Source organism: Halyomorpha halys, unplaced genomic scaffold (assembly GCF_000696795.3).
Source record: "Halyomorpha halys isolate HHAL.00 unplaced genomic scaffold, Hhal_1.1 Scaffold281.1, whole genome shotgun sequence".
Lineage (NCBI taxonomy): Eukaryota > Metazoa > Arthropoda > Insecta > Hemiptera > Pentatomidae > Halyomorpha > Halyomorpha halys.
In genome coordinates, this window is record NW_027108453.1 from 865,921 (window position 1) to 882,316 (window position 16,396).

Genomic DNA, 16,396 nt, shown 5'->3' on the forward strand with positions numbered 1-16,396 from the left:
GATTAACTTATTTTAATGTGCCGACGTTTCGGCTAGAGTTTCTAGCCTTCTTCAGGGCTAAAAACAAAACAAGATAACAACCACAGTAAGTATAGAAAAATAAAAAAATATAAAAAGAAAGTATAAACAAAATAATTTTACACATACAATTTTTAAAATTTAAATATGAAAAGAAAATGAAAATTGAGAGGAAGAAAATATATATAACAATAATAGATGATAAAGAGGCAAATTTTCTTCCTCTCAATTTTCATTTTCTTTTCATATTTAAATTTTAAAAATTGTATGTGTAAAATTATTTTGTTTATACTTTCTTTTTATATTTTTTTATTTTTCTATACTTACTGTGGTTGTTATCTTGTTTTGTTTTTAGCCCTGAAGAAGGCTAGAAACTCTAGCCGAAACGTCGGCACATTAAAATAAGTTAATCTTACTTATTTGTGTTTCATTGACCGCACCCCCCACCATCTTCTCCTCATATAACTATTTTAATGTTCGACGTTTCGCCCCACTTTGTAGGGCTTCATCAGGGCTAAAAAAATACATTAAAAAACTGAGAATATTACAACAATAAGATAATTTAAGCAAGGATGAATATTATGTAAAAATAAAGTGATAAGAAATTACATATAAATAAAAGGAAGACAGGCATAAAATAGTATCAATATAAAATAAACTTGGATAAACAATGATAAGAATAAAAAATAATTAACAATGGGTAGAGTAATTTTTTTTTTTTAAATACATAAAATATACAGTTAAAAAGTACAGGTGACGTACATAAAACAAAAATAATACGGGAAAAAAAAAGAAGAAAGTAGAGACTAAATAAACGTCTTGAAAGAATAAATATAAAGAAAATAATAATAATGATAATAAATGAAATAGAAATATAGCCGTTAAACGGCTGGCCGCCTCCTCCCCACTCCTCCACGCTTCCGCTTTATTGTCGCCCTCTGTTCAACCTTTCGCTTTGAACAGGTAGGTGGTCCTGATTTGTTCTTTGCTCATTTATTATCATTATTATTATTTTTATTTATATTTATTCTTTCAAGACGTTTATTTAATCTCTACTTTCTTCTTCTCCCCCCCCCCTCCCCCGTATTGTTTTTGTTTTATGTACGTCTCCTGTCTAAACGTCGGACATTAAGATAGTTATAAACTATTTTTTTTTTTTTTTTACCGCAATCCTGGCCATCTTCTTATATTTATTTATTATTAATATGGTTCGAATAATATTAATGAAGTAGGGTAAATGATTCAAACAATGACACGGGTTGTATTGGAAGCAATAAAATTATTTTATATGGCGTTCTCGACTCCTGTTAAATACTATCAAGAACAATGGCAGTAACTTTGTTCGCCTTGAAGCTAGGGATGGGATATCGAAAGAAAAATATCGATATTGATATCGATAACGATATAGGTTAGCAATATCGATATCGACATTATATCGGAATTAAAATATCGATATTTTAAAATATCGAAATATATGAATAATATGAAATTTTCAAAATGAAAAATCGAAATAAATTAAAAAATTATGTAAAGCTAAAAAAAGGAGCTTTACATAATTTTTTTATTTTATTTTTTTATAAAATATCGATATTAATAACAATGTCGAATATCGAAAGGAATATGAATTTATCAAAATAGAATATCGAAATACTATTTCTATATTTTTCATAAATTATTTTAGAGCGAATCACTAATATTTCTATAAAATAATATCTTACTGTCGTTAATAATTTTCATATGGATATTATTAACAGTGTCACATGTCGAAATAATTTGTTAGTCTTTCTAAACAAAATAGCCATATTTCGATTAAATGATATCGGAATATTGTTGATAATCTTTCATATCGATATTATCAAATATGTTTAATATCGAAATTGATATTAAATTAATGAAACAAAATATTAATATTACATTTTAAATTTGTCTAGTATTTTTAAACATAATTACGATATTTCAATAAAATAATATTAGGATATTATTGGTAATTATCGATATCGATATAAATAACATTATCAAAGATCAAAAGGATGTAAAAGTATTGAAACAATATATCAATCCTTCGATAATACAATATCGGAATACTTTTACTAACGTTAGAAATAAATAATTATAAAAATGTCAAATATCGAAATCAATATGATGAAAAATCAATATTAAATATCGAAATACTATTATTAAGCTTGAATATTTTCTTTAACAAAATATCGATATTTGGATTAAATAACATCGGAATATCTTTGCCATATTATATTTTGGTACGAATATTTCATCCTGAATATAAGATTAAAGATATATTACATTTTTTTTTTTTTATTTTAAGCCGATATTTCGATATTATCGAGGGAGAATATCGATATTCCGATATTATCGGATACTCGATATCGATATCAAAATATCGGGTATCGGAGACAAAATATCGATATTTCGATAATATCGATGTCTATATCCCATCCCTACTTGAAGCTACCTAGTTTGACTTCTTTGTAAGAATAGTGTTTTCATTTAGAGGTACTTGCTAATTATAATGCCTCATAAATTTTATTAATTATAAAAACACACATGTTTCAGCAAGAAAAACTATTTTTTATTTATTTCTACCCCAAAATCTTTTATATCTAATAATCACTTAGCTGATCCCTTGAATCATTCGATTTTTTTTCATATTTGCTAATGTCTTTGGATCAATAACGTATCTTTTAAACGCGCCCTTATTCAGATTTTCCTGCAACATCCTTTGTACAATCTCCAGTATATTTTTTTACCAAAATAAAGGGGTTAATTTATGTGTGTTTTTTTTTCGATCCCTCTAAAACATAAAAACAAAAAATTTATTAATGAATACATTTGCATTACGTAAGTGAAACATAAATCAAAACGAATACCTTATTCTATTGTAGGTACTTGAAGTTATCCACTGTTATACTCATCTGAGGTTCGATGTGTCCATTCTTTGAAAACTCTTCTTAAATATTTGGAGGTGAGAGTCCTCCGCATTTTATGGTCGTTTGAACATACATTTATTATTAGTAAAAGTTATTTATCCTTAAGGGACGCAATTACTGTATTCTCATCATTATTAAGTACAATTATGTTGTCATATAAACATCGATTTCACAAAGTTTACAGTTACGTTATTATATTAGGTTGGTGGATATCAAATGTTGGATTTTTAAGCGAATATATAAAACTGCATGTATTTTTCACTAGCTATTTATTTAATCAATATCTGTTCCATTCACTTGAATACACTTTTCCTGCGGGACTTTAAAGCATAAATGCTTGTCTTAAAAAAATTCAAGAATCAATAAATTCAAATATCTAATTTTTCAGGCTGTCTTCATTTATAGACTGTTGAGCCCGTAAAAGCAGAACCAAATATTTAAAAAACTGAAAGTAGGTTGGCGAGAGATCTATGCTGCCGTTTTTTGTTTTCCTTGCGGTTTGTTTTGTAGTGAAAAATCACCAGACCGAATTTTTTCAAAACAACGCTACGATTTTTCGAACTTTAACAGTATTCTCCCTGAACGCCTGGTTTATATTGCGTGAAGCTTTTGCAGCATTATTATCAAACTTATACTCATACAAAATAATTTCACGAATATCGGTGAAATTCATATCGGTACAAAATTTAAAACAAATAACATAAAGGAATATTTATGATAAAATCACCTTTGTTTAAACGTTCCGTATTTGATTTTGTGATGAGTGTTGTGTTTTTTTCAACGAGTTTGAGCACGTTCAGCTCCGTTTGAGTGGTGAAATCCAACCCCTTTTTTATTATGTAATGGACAACAATTCTACTCATGGTCAGAAAATGACCACTGTTTCCAAAAGGTAGCAGTTTACATGAGTAGGAAACAATAAATATTAGAAATGGTGGTCAAAATGGCCGCCATGGATGACCATGAAAGAAAAATTGTTCTAGAATTTTGTCACTTACTTGACAAATCTAAAAATCTGTTCAATGGACTAAGGTAAGGGAACCCTGTGCCTACTACCCCATTACAAATGTGTCATTTAGCTAACCTTCATTTTAAATTTTTTTCTCTCTTTTAGAACTTTTTTTTTAACCAGCTATTTAAGTTATTTTAGCGATGGACATTACGACTATAAATGAAGTTATGCCAAAAAAACAAATAACGAAAACAGGAAGAGACATATTTGTATGTAAAAAAAATCCGTTATTTCACCAACCTAATACTTCCGGAGCAGTGACATATCCAGTGATGGATATTTCGCAACTTTATAAAAATACTAAATTCTTTAAGATAAATCATAAATCCCCAAGTGTTTTGGGACTGGAAGATTTATTTCAATCTCTGGTGTGTAAGAAATCATCTAATCACTAAAATGCAGGCCCTTCTCAAGGAAGAATAGTAAATGAAATTTGTGTGCTACGTGCAACAGATTTTTATAAATATCGTAAGCACCTATAGTTCAGAGCTATCGATATTCGTACATCACTACTTTGGAGAATTTAATGGAGTATGCACGCAGTTAATACCATAGGGTAGTTATATACTTGAGCAGATGCTTGACTATTTCAGGATCGGAGCCCCGGGAATACCCAACTTGGGAACTGGTTATTCCTGTTGGCCAGTTTTCTCAAGTATAGGGGTCAACGCTACCTCTGATGGACGGCAGTGCAGTTTGGATGGACATAGCAACCAAGGGTCATCTTCCAAGTATTAATAATACCACAATATCTAAATTTCCTGGCTACAAGGAACCCAAACAACCAGAACTAACAAAATATAAAAAGCGACAAAATTAAACACACAAATCAAATAGAAGAAGTAATACTGAGAGAATATAAAGTGAAAATGCTCAAAATAGGAAGCTTATCATTCATAACAGCCAATCATCAAAATTTGTTGGATTTATGAATTTGTATTATATACTTAACATTCTGGAGTAAAAAGAATATTCACTTCACTTGAAAAAAAAATTATCTGAAAAATTGATTACAAGAACGAGTAATTGTATAAGAAATTCGTCTCTAACTTTAAATAATATTGCAATGAATGGAGTCCATTTTACGGTGTTTGTTATGAGCTACTAAGAGACAACAGTAACCAAGAACAGATACTATTAAAGAACAACCAGGGAGCAGAAGAGAATCCTTCGATCCATCAAAGTCAGTGTGAACACCCTCGACTTCTTTCCTTCCAACATTGACGTAATCGATCGTCTCTCGTAACCGACAAGAACTGGCCTTCGGAGGTCGCTTTATGTAACGTCCCTCCGAGGTTCAAGGTGAGAGGTCACCACTCTCTAAGATGGGTCTCTTCATGTCTGTCAGGTGGCCAGGTGGCTCACGTGGTCTATTAACTTAATAATACAATTGCTGTCTTGTTTTTTGTTTTTTATTTTTTTACTTTCACTTGCCTTTATTTCTTTCCTGATTTATAGAAAGCTTTCAAGTAATATTTTCCCTCTTAACTATGAATACAGATGTATTTCCATATTATTTATTCAGAAACAAAATTTGGATAAACGAAATTTACTACTTAACTGCACGTGAAGTAAGTTCAGCCTTAAAGTGTATTTTGAAGTAATAATCTTATAGTATAGTAATAATAAAAGCTTAACGAACCCGAAGATTCGATGCCGATACTACCAATCGTTCTCTACATACATCTACCTAGTGACGCTCGTCCTAACCCAAATAAATTCCGTCCAAACTACTAAATCAGTCTTAACGCAATCCTCCCATCTACGTTTCGGTTCACTCCTCGAACGTTTACCCGTCGGTTCAGTGTTTATTAACGTTTAACAACATTACACGCCAATTTAATACGCCTTAATACTATAACCTGCATTATATTTACCGAGTGCAGTTCCCTCAAGTCAGCCTTGTATAACCTTCCAAATTCTTCCGTTAATTCATCATTTTTCGGTCCGAATATTTTACCCAATACATTATTTTCAAAAACCTTAAGGCGTTATTCTTCCCTTACTGTAAGGGGCCACGTTTCGGATCCTTAGGAACGGTGAAAAGGATAATACTTTTGTAAGTTCTAGCTTTTGTGTATTTGGACAAAAGACTTCTGCTAAGTCAATTCAAAATTGGAAAATAACTAGCATTTCCTGCCTTTATCTAGCTTTTATTTCCTCATAAATTTCGTTTTTTCTAGTTGCTGTAGAACCTATCTATATATCTTCAAAATAGCTCCCATCTCAACTTCTAATCATATATTTTATTTTATCCGTATTTATTTATGGTGATTGAAATATATATGTTAATTATAAATTAAAATTATTTATTTAAAAAATAAATTACTGTTTAGTATAAAAAAAAATATATTATGAAAAATCAAAAATGTATAAATCAGTTCTTCTATATAATATTGATCTTCAGAAAGGTATGGCTAATGTGATTCATCCGCAGTTCTGGGTAATACTTGTCTTGAGGAACCGGAAAGAATACAAACAAGATCGAGGTAGCAGTGTCACCAAAAGGAAATGCATGGTGACCTCTGAACGACCTATTGTCCAGGCTAACCAATGCCAACTGCATTAATAATGTCAATACCTCCATGGTAAGTCACCTCGTGGTTCTTTCAATCAGCTACTTCGGCAACCTAATTTATAAATCTTCTTTTGGGTCAATGACAAAATGACCAGACCATTCTTCACTTCCTCCAGTTCGGCAAGTCAAGAAGTATTGTTAGTAATACGTAATAAAGATTTTTAACAGTTTTATTTTTATATTGTACGTGGTATCCGGTTCAGGAACTCTTTGAAACTGTCGAATAAATAAAATCACGGCTAGTTACATCTTTTACAATATTATATAGGATTGGTTAATTACACATTTTTAAACTAACATAATAATAATATCAAGGGTCGAAAGTACTAACCAAAAACGAGTACAAAGAGGTAATTTGTAAGGAAGTCCTATTCTTAGAACAATGGTCATACATGGAGGTGATTTTTTCAAGATCACGTTCAACCACTATATTTCCCCAATCCCAAAATGCATAATCATTTTTATGCAAGAGCCAAGCTTGAATAGAACAAATAAAATTAAAAGGTATAAAAGGGTATTATTTTATAAATAATAAAAAATGAGATAAACCAAATTTTACAATATTTAGGATTCAAAATTTAGTACGGCTTGTGTTGAGGTGAGGTGTGCTTCCTCTCTTGTTCAAATGCGTATTAATTATTTGTTTTAAAAAGAAAAAATGATGGTATTTGCTACAATGAATTGATTGACTAATTCAACCAATTATATTAACCCTTTGATTGTATTCAATATTCTTAATGAATTAAAAAGTTAAAATCCTGAATTAGACAAAATGGCAAAAGGTTTACTCATTAGTTAATAGTCTAGACCTCAGGGACTTATTATTATTAAAAAATAATCTTTTATTAGGAAAATTCAAGTTGAATTTTTAACAACTTTTATTAATTATCCCCAGGTTAGAATGCGAATACTACAATCATGGTCAATGCTATTATATTATTCATCAGAAGCGTGGTAAGGCACGATTTTTTTTAAGCAGAAACTTTTTTTCTGTTACACTGTAGCCGTGAGTCAACCCTCTGGGCTGTAGTGCCCTCTTGGTGCCCACCCAGCCTCATAAATTGGATACCCTTACTTGGTTACAAATCTGGCGGTCAAGCGTAATTCTGACCAAATCACCTCCTTGCACAACCGTTGGTCTAGTAACAGTACTTTCTTACAAACTACTGAATCCCTGACCCCCTCATGAGTTGTAGTTGTTGAGATTTTAATTCTTTAATAAATCAGGTTGACCCAAAAGCTCGTTCGCTGGGAGTAATTTTTTAATTTTGTGAATAAAACACAATTCTAGTCAATGATATATTTTCCTCCACTATGTACAATTTCTCAACATCTCACAGGTAGCTTTTTAATTCCATTGCTGTAGAAAGACTAGCGAACGCACTAACAAAAAAAGAAGAAGACGCACGAAGTTATGGACTAACCTGGTATAAGTTGCCTGGATAATAAACATAAAGTAAATATTCGAGTAATAATAACTTCAATCATTGGAAATATTGAATCACTACGTTTTCTGGTAACAATCTGTCACAATCCTACCATTTTTAAATTACACGTCCGTTATCGTATGCAATTCCTGAGTAACAGTTATCGAAAGCGAAACCTAATTAGTAAATGTACACGTTACGTAAGCACGTTCCTTTTGATTGGTACTCTTAAGTAGCTGTAATTGATAGGCGCTGACAATGGATCGCTATTGAGCAAAGATTCTGAGAAGAGGTCTATAGAAGCCGATCTATGGAGTCAGAAGCAGCACCTCTGCGACGGTATCATCCCACTGAGGATGGTAGTAATCTAATCCATTGTAAAAGTAATTTTACAATCGATTACTATCAAGTGGCTATATCTTAAAATGATAATAAAATAAGAAATAACTTGTAAATGTAATTTCACAAGAAAACAAAACATTTAGCATAAGGTTCAAATCTCAGGGCCGTATTTATCAATGTTCCTAAGGAAAATCTCACCAAAGGTTTTCTTAACCAAGCATTAGTCGCTAGGTCTGTTATAGGTTATCTATTCTACTGTGTTTAACTTGTAATATAATTACATTGGCAATTAAGTAACTATATAATACAAATAAATAATAAAAGCTCAGCGAAGTCTAAGGTTGGATGTCGATGCCACCATTCGATCTCTACTTACAGCTGTCCAGTGACACTCCTATCAATCTATTAAATCAATCCAAACGCAGTTCTTCCATCTAAGTTTCAATCTACCCCTCGGACGTTTTACGTCGTTTCATTGTTTATTAATAATTTAGGGGGGCCGCCCGTACCTCAGTGGTTAAAACAGTCTTAACAATTTGATGTCTAATAGCGGTTCGAATCCGGCCTGGGGCGTTGACTTTTTTCATTGAGTGGTGGTCCCACAAAATGAAAAACTTTGACCCCAACCATGGTTTGACAGTACATGACTCCAATAGGAGTCTTGGCCGAAAAAAAAAAAAACAATTTTGAATTATATTTACATAGTGCAGTTCCCTCATTTCTGCGTTGTGTAGCCTTCTACATTCTCCCGTTAATTCATTCCTGTTCATTCCAAATATTTTACGTAATACTTTAACCTTAAGGTTAAGGTCCAGACGCCTAGGAGGATTATTAGGTAGTGAAGGAAAAGCCAGGTTAGAAACGATTTGGTTTGGGTGATTGGGAAGTTTATTATGGAAGGATTGGTATCTGGTTCAGGCCAAATCGGCAACATAGGGGACATTGAGGTCCTGATTGATGATTTGATTTGTGACGAAGTAAGGAGCATTAAGGATTCTACGAAGGATTTTGGACTGTAAGGATTGGATTAGAGAGGAATTAGGTGGTTTAATGGAGCCCCATAGCTCAATTCCGTATGTCCAGATAGGCCTTATAGTAGTCATGTATATCAGTCTTTTGTAATAAAATTAACAATAAATTGCTAGTTTATAATAAAAAAATGTTTTCGTCCCCAGATTCAAAAATTTCCTTTCGCGTTTTACGTTTAGAAATGAAGGTATGAAATTAATTCCGTGTCATGTTAGGTTTATTACACATAAGGCACTTGCTTATCCAATACAGCCATGTCGATTTTGGTGAAGTTTTTTGGAAATGTTCAGGTTGTTATCTAGATGTTCCATACCATTATTACCAAATTTCATGCACTAATTTCGTTCACTTCCAATTAGGCCAACAATTGGTGAAGTAAATTAGGGATTATGCCAAAATGATGATGATATGATAATGATAACGCGTGCGCAAATATATTTTCCTTGAAAAGGTTTTTTTCGAAAACGGCTCGTTCGATTTGGTTCAAAACGTAAGTTTAGTGTAAATGGTCTAACATTAATTTTATCTAATACAGATTGCTAAATTACATTGCATAATTTAAACACACATAATTCTACTCTCAAAATTTTTTATTTCTATTAACCTTCAGAGCCATGCTTTCCTATTTTCCATTCTGTATAATTATCAAATTGTTGTAGATTTGAACTTAATTGATTCGCTGTTATTCATACATATTATCTCATTGGATGAATGACCAATCCTATGGAAATCTCCACAAATCTTCTCTAATGACCAGTGATGCAATACTGGTCACACAGAGGAGATAAGTTGGCTCAGAACTAATGGCTGCTAATCTATCGACAACAACAGTGGGCACAGTTCTTGTCCTTGAGCGCAGCCGCCTGATAAGAATTGAGAGGTTTCTTACTCTCTGGTTAGTTTGGTATTCCGAACTAACGGCTTTGGCGAAAATCCTCTCTACTAATATTTAATAACCTTTTGTAAAAAAAATATTTATTTAATTGTAAAAAATTGCATCTCCTGCTTCTTCTACTTTTACGAGGTATATATGTCGTAATTCTTCATGGGAATAGAGTTTGTAGTAAAAAATTCTTCTTAATTTTAACTTATTAAAATTTGGAATAAAATAGCTAAACTATGTTGAGGCCTTTTTAAACCTTAAGGCTTTTTATCAACTATATTATACGAGCGAAAAATTTCGCACCAAGTAGTATTTTTGCACTTAGGGACTGTCAAAGAACGAAAAGGAATTTAAATCATGATAGATAATTTGTCAACTAACAAAAAAAAAACGAAATAAACTAAAATAGACCTCGTGCATGTTTATGTCGAAATGACGTCATGCTCAAAAAAAATATGGCGGATTGCTTTTTTTTGTAAAAAAAAAAAAATCAAGTAGTTTAGACTAAATGCGGTTTAAAAATAATAAATCAGGGAGATCATCATTATCAAATAAACCACATGAGAATTTTCTAAAAAAAAACGTAAAATACTGTTTTAAATCCATTATACGATTCATGTGTTCATTTTTCAGTTTAAAAAAAATCCCCAATTTTCGTTTTAACTAATTTATCCTAAATTACATATTTTTATCATATTATATAACGTAATGTGTTATTGAAAGTATGTAACTTTTATTTTTAATATCTGTAAAAATCGAATCAATTTCTTAAAAAATTATTAAAAATCTTATTATCTAAATTTTATTTTGCTTATTAATAAAATCCAATTTCCTCTAATTTGAATCTTTCGCAGCAAGGTTGAATCTTAAATGTGAATTACATATTATTGTTGGTTAAAGTTGAGCTTGTAAACATCGAAACTTTCAATATAAAAATGATTTTACATAGTGAAATATTATGGCTATCAGATATATAAGAATTAATAGATATTTAATTTTTTAATGTAAACCATTTTTGTTCTGAAATGATCTGCGCATTTCATTATTTTTGTTCCCTATGTTTATACTTTATTGTAGTTATATACTATTCGTCTTTTATTTTTTTTTTAGGTTTCAGTTTTATTTGCTTTTAAAGGCGCTGATTCAAATATCTATGGAGTAAAACAAAAAAACGTCACATAAATATAAAATTTATTAAAGTACAGGTCTGTGAAGATAATATAGGACGAAGGTCCGATAGAATATTCTGAACAGGCAACTCCCTTCATACATTTATGTAGCAAGACGAATTCTTATTCTTTTAAGGTTCCCAAATTTTTTTTTGTTCTTTTCCTCCCAAGGACACCTATAAAATATAAGTGAAGGATTTCATGACAGTGTCCTGAGATATCACCGAACACAGCTGCCACCTATGCTAATATACGAGCTCTTCCTGTTCATTGACCTCAAAGCTTTCGTGACAAGGAGCTGCATCAACTTCTTCCGCATCCTGTGATGCATTCAGATGTAATTGCATTCTCCTTGTTTGATTTAAGCTTGCTAAATAGCCTTGTAATATTTGGGACAATTAACAGACCCAATATCCCCGCAAGTGTAATTAACTTAGAAATCAAGAAGATCATTGGATTAGGAACATTTTGTTTTATTAAAATAATCTTCAAACGGAAACTTAATAAGTGAGTTTTTAAATGGGTTTATTCGTTCTACATTCTAGTATAATATTTTGCAATCAGGTTCCATATTTCTCGCGATTTTTTTTCATTTTTCTTTAAAAACACTACCAAATAATAACTTCAACTGAGAATTATATTTTGTCAAAAATTGGCAGCAGAAAATAAAATTTAATGGTAAATTTTATTTCCCATTAAATTAAATTTAATATTACCATTAAATTAAGTTTTCATTAAGTATCATTCCAATCCGGTTGTGGAAGAAAACCATATTTGTGAAACAAATATATTGATTTTTTTTACTTTCTCATACCGCTAAATTGAATATATTTATTATGTAATTATTAGAAGATAGTAATTTCGAATTCGAATTTTTGACGGGATTCAAGTTTTGGGGTCCTCTAATTTGTACTTATAAGATCTCAAAGTCCCTGAAAATGGTCTGTGTGTGTGTCTTATTGTGAACTGCCTATCTCAAAAAAAGAAAAGTCATGCGAAACAGAACTTACATATTTCGTACATTGATATAACCCAGGTGGTTGTGATAGCAAGTTATTCGTTAAAATCAACTATCTACAGTGGGTTGATTTTCGACCCAACTGTGAAATCAACCCACTGTAGTTGATTTTACAATTTTTTGGGATAATCTCAAAAACGATTCTGATAAAACTCGATAAATCAATCTGCAATTAAATTATTTTTAATATCAGCTAGGCCTAGATATGTAGTTTTGTTTATTTCAGAAAAATAACCAGTTCATACAGTTTGAAATGAGAAACAATAAATGAGTACAAGATATTAAAGAATTTGATGAATAAAAAATAGAGACCTGGTGCATATATATAAATAATAAAATATAGATTACATATATAATCTACTCTCCATTACATTCTTACGTTCCTAACTTTCAAATCGGTATCTAAACTTCTTCCTAGTTTCAATTTAAACTCTCTATTAATTAGCTCATAGATTACTTTGTGAGGTGATGATGAAAAGACAGCTCTTTGACTAAGCGAAATATGAAGTTGAATGAGATATCGGTGATGAGCTGGGTTGATGACTTGATACAACAGGAAGCATCTATTGAATCTGTGATGTATGATTGATGTCCCTATGCTTACATCCTAAGTAATGCTTTTATAATTACCTGATATGATATGAATATGCATTTCGAATTAATCAACATCAATTGTTGAAAATCAACAAACACCTATTGATAATAAATTATTCGATGTAATTAAATTTGTAGATTACAGTTGGTTTTTCTTCATCTTTATTGGTTGACTGACATCATTAAGCTGTGACGACACATCACAGCTGTGTAAAAGACTTTACAACATTTAAAAAAAATCACAATCTAGAAACTTCTCGATGTAATATATATAAGCATTGGCATCCTACAACTATAATAACTATGAAACTAAAAACAACTAAGTTGATAAACTGTAGTAAGGATCTAAGTCTATAAATAAAACAAAATTGATGATTAGTAGTAAACATGAGAGCAATTTCGGTAATATAGATATAGGAGGAAATACATTTGAGCAGGTAGATAGGTTTAAGTATTTGGTTTCTACAATAACTAAACAAAATAAAATTGATAAAATCGAGGTCAAAAGCGGGAAAAATTATTTTTATTTTTCAATTTCGAAGCTGCTTAGCACGCGAATTCTGTCCAAAAAATTAAAAGTTAGAATTTATAAAACTATTTTCTTTCCAATGTTTTTTGATGGGCGCGTAAGTCTGTGAGAATTAATAACGAACGGATCCCTAAAATGTTAATAAACACTGAACCGACGGGTAAACGTCCGAGTTGTAGACCGAAACGTAGATGGGAGGATTGCGTTAAGACTGATTTAGTAGATTAGGGTTCGGAGTATCTTCACTGGACAGATGTATGTAGAGAACGATTGGTGGTATAAGTATCGAACCTTCGAGTTCGTTAAGCCTTCATTATAATTACTCGATACTTTGTAATCAATAATTTTTTGATAGGTCTCCCCATTATTCATCAAACTTACTCTAAAATTAGAAATATAATTTAATTATTAATTAATTTTTGGGATCTTTGAGGTACTACTGCAGGTGTATGTCGATTGAAGGGAAGATTTTTAGCGCAATCAAAAAATTTATCACGTTCCATCGATACGAAATCCTTTCTTTTGGGAATTGTAAGTCCTCATGGTACCCGGATGTTTTATTTCTTTTCATTGATTTTTTTAAATATTACATTTTCAAATAATAATAGTATATAATCATAATAGTATAATTATAGTAAATGATTCCCTGTAGATTTTGCTAAACTGAAATAATTTAAAATGGATACAAACATAAATTTGTATTGAATGCGAATCTAGGCCACGATTATGAATGTATTTAATTGATTTAAAATTATTTTAAATTGATTAAAATTCCTATTGTCTAAAGGAAGTTGAAAATAAAAAATAAAAAAAAATATTAGGAGATTCAGCTCTACAAATGAGTACACGTTTACTGAACCTACCTCCAATTCCTGATGCAATGTTATTCGCCATCACTTATTCGAAAATTTCGACTAAAAAGTAATAATAATTTTTTTTTATATCTTTATTGAAATTTACTACTGTACATAATAATGATGCATCCAGTAAACTTGATTTAAGTTTATAATGGAGTGATACAGGTGTGTAGAGAAACTACCCATTAGTAGCTCTCTAATGAGATTAATAATTAAAACTGAAACTTGGTTAGGGATGGTACGTACGTACGTACTATAATACTTTGAAAAGAATCAATTTAACACCAAAAGTTTGAGGTATGTTGGGAAAATAACAGAAAACCTACGATTAATTTTAAATTGAACAAATCAAAAATTAACCAATCAAAAGGTATATTTCTGCTTTTTCTATTCCAGCTCTTTCACGACTTTCACTACCACTGGTTCGCCACACTCATTAGCACGACATTTTTGACGTCAGTAGAGCAATTTTATCCCCTAGGTAACAAGCCACAGCTCAAACGACGGTATGTCAGCAAGTAATCTAATCTTAGAGGAGAAAAAATAGAATTTATTCAAGCAAAGACTGAAATTTAGGTCAAGAGTACAAAAACTCAAGGTTTCTCGCTACGTATAAAGCATATTCATCAAATTTTTACATTCCGTTGTATTATTATTTTAAAGTGGAATGATTCGTACCGACCAAGGTTGAATTTACTTGTAATATTCGTCTATTGGTTTCGGTTGAAAAAATGTATAAACATCTGTTTCAACGTGAAAGATTTTTCTTTCTTTTTTGGATGTTTAGTATAACAGACGAAATTCGGTCACAGAATCTTCCCTTATATTGGTCTAATTAATATTTTGGAATTTTCGGAGGGGAGAGGACCATTTCCGACAAATAGGCCGCTTCCTCTTTTTGCCAACACTATAGTTTATAAATAAATAAATACAACGTGGAAGCACGATAAATACGTTTTTTACGACGTTTACCTCATTTGCCATTTTACGGATAGTTTAAACACTCTGAATTCCCTATTTGCGGAAACACGCCTCGATCGCCTCGGATTACTAATTGGCCAATGCTATGATCTGCTTCTTCCTCGTTTTATTTAAATATTCATAACTCCCCTGCATCCATATTCATAGCCTGGGACCCAGAGGATCTGTCAATAGCAGTGAATGAGCCGTCGGATGTTAATAGTAGAATCGATGAATCGAAAGATGATCTAAGTGGTTGCAGGAGGAATCGATTATATTGGCTCATCGTGACAACAGACTAGAGAAAGCTCTGGTCACAGTAGATTAACCATTCCGCGCGTGTCTCCGTTGCCTCACTCACTCACCGTTCGTATCGCTTCCAGATCCAGATTACTCCCTCCTAGATCCTAATTATAATTCAATTTGGAACACTAATTAGTGGATTTATTTTATTTTTATAATAACTATATTCTATATGTTTATAATTTTGTAAGGAATATTTGTATTTATTTTGGTATATTTTTTTAAGAAGTTATGAATTGCCTTACGATAACAAAAAATAGAACAAAATTACTATATTTATCCTATTCTTGAACCTTTTGGGAATACTGTTTTTCCCTCGCTTCAGCGTAATATATTCACTGTGTTACTTTTGTTTTTTTAAACAGTACATCTACAATTTGTTAGATTTTAGGAAGATAGTCCGGGTGGCGGTCAATAAAGATATCAAAATTGTAACAAAAAACTATTTATTGTTCACCAACATTTCGCCCTACTTTGCAGGGCTTCGTCAGGGCTGATAAGAATGACGTTATGCTGCTAGCAGTGCAGTTACCAAATGCAGTTGGCAGCATAACGTCATTCTAATAGTAAATAAATAGTTTATTGTCACTATTTTGAAACCTTTATTGACCGCCACTTGGACTATCTTTCTCCAATCTACTTTATACGGTTAACAATCTTCTTCCAATAAAATTTGTTAGTTTTATTTCTGTTTATAAATATGAAAACAATAAAATTTGTTAGTTTTATTTC

The 16,396-nt window shown here is 31.2% G+C and overlaps 1 protein-coding gene across 5 annotated transcripts in view; it reads left to right on the forward strand.

The window, feature by feature from the left end:
- The window catches only part of LOC106680705 (very long chain fatty acid elongase AAEL008004), a 313,611-nt gene that overhangs the window by 206,077 nt on the left and 91,138 nt on the right, over positions 1 to 16,396 (forward strand). The gene's annotated exons all lie outside the window — the stretch shown is intronic.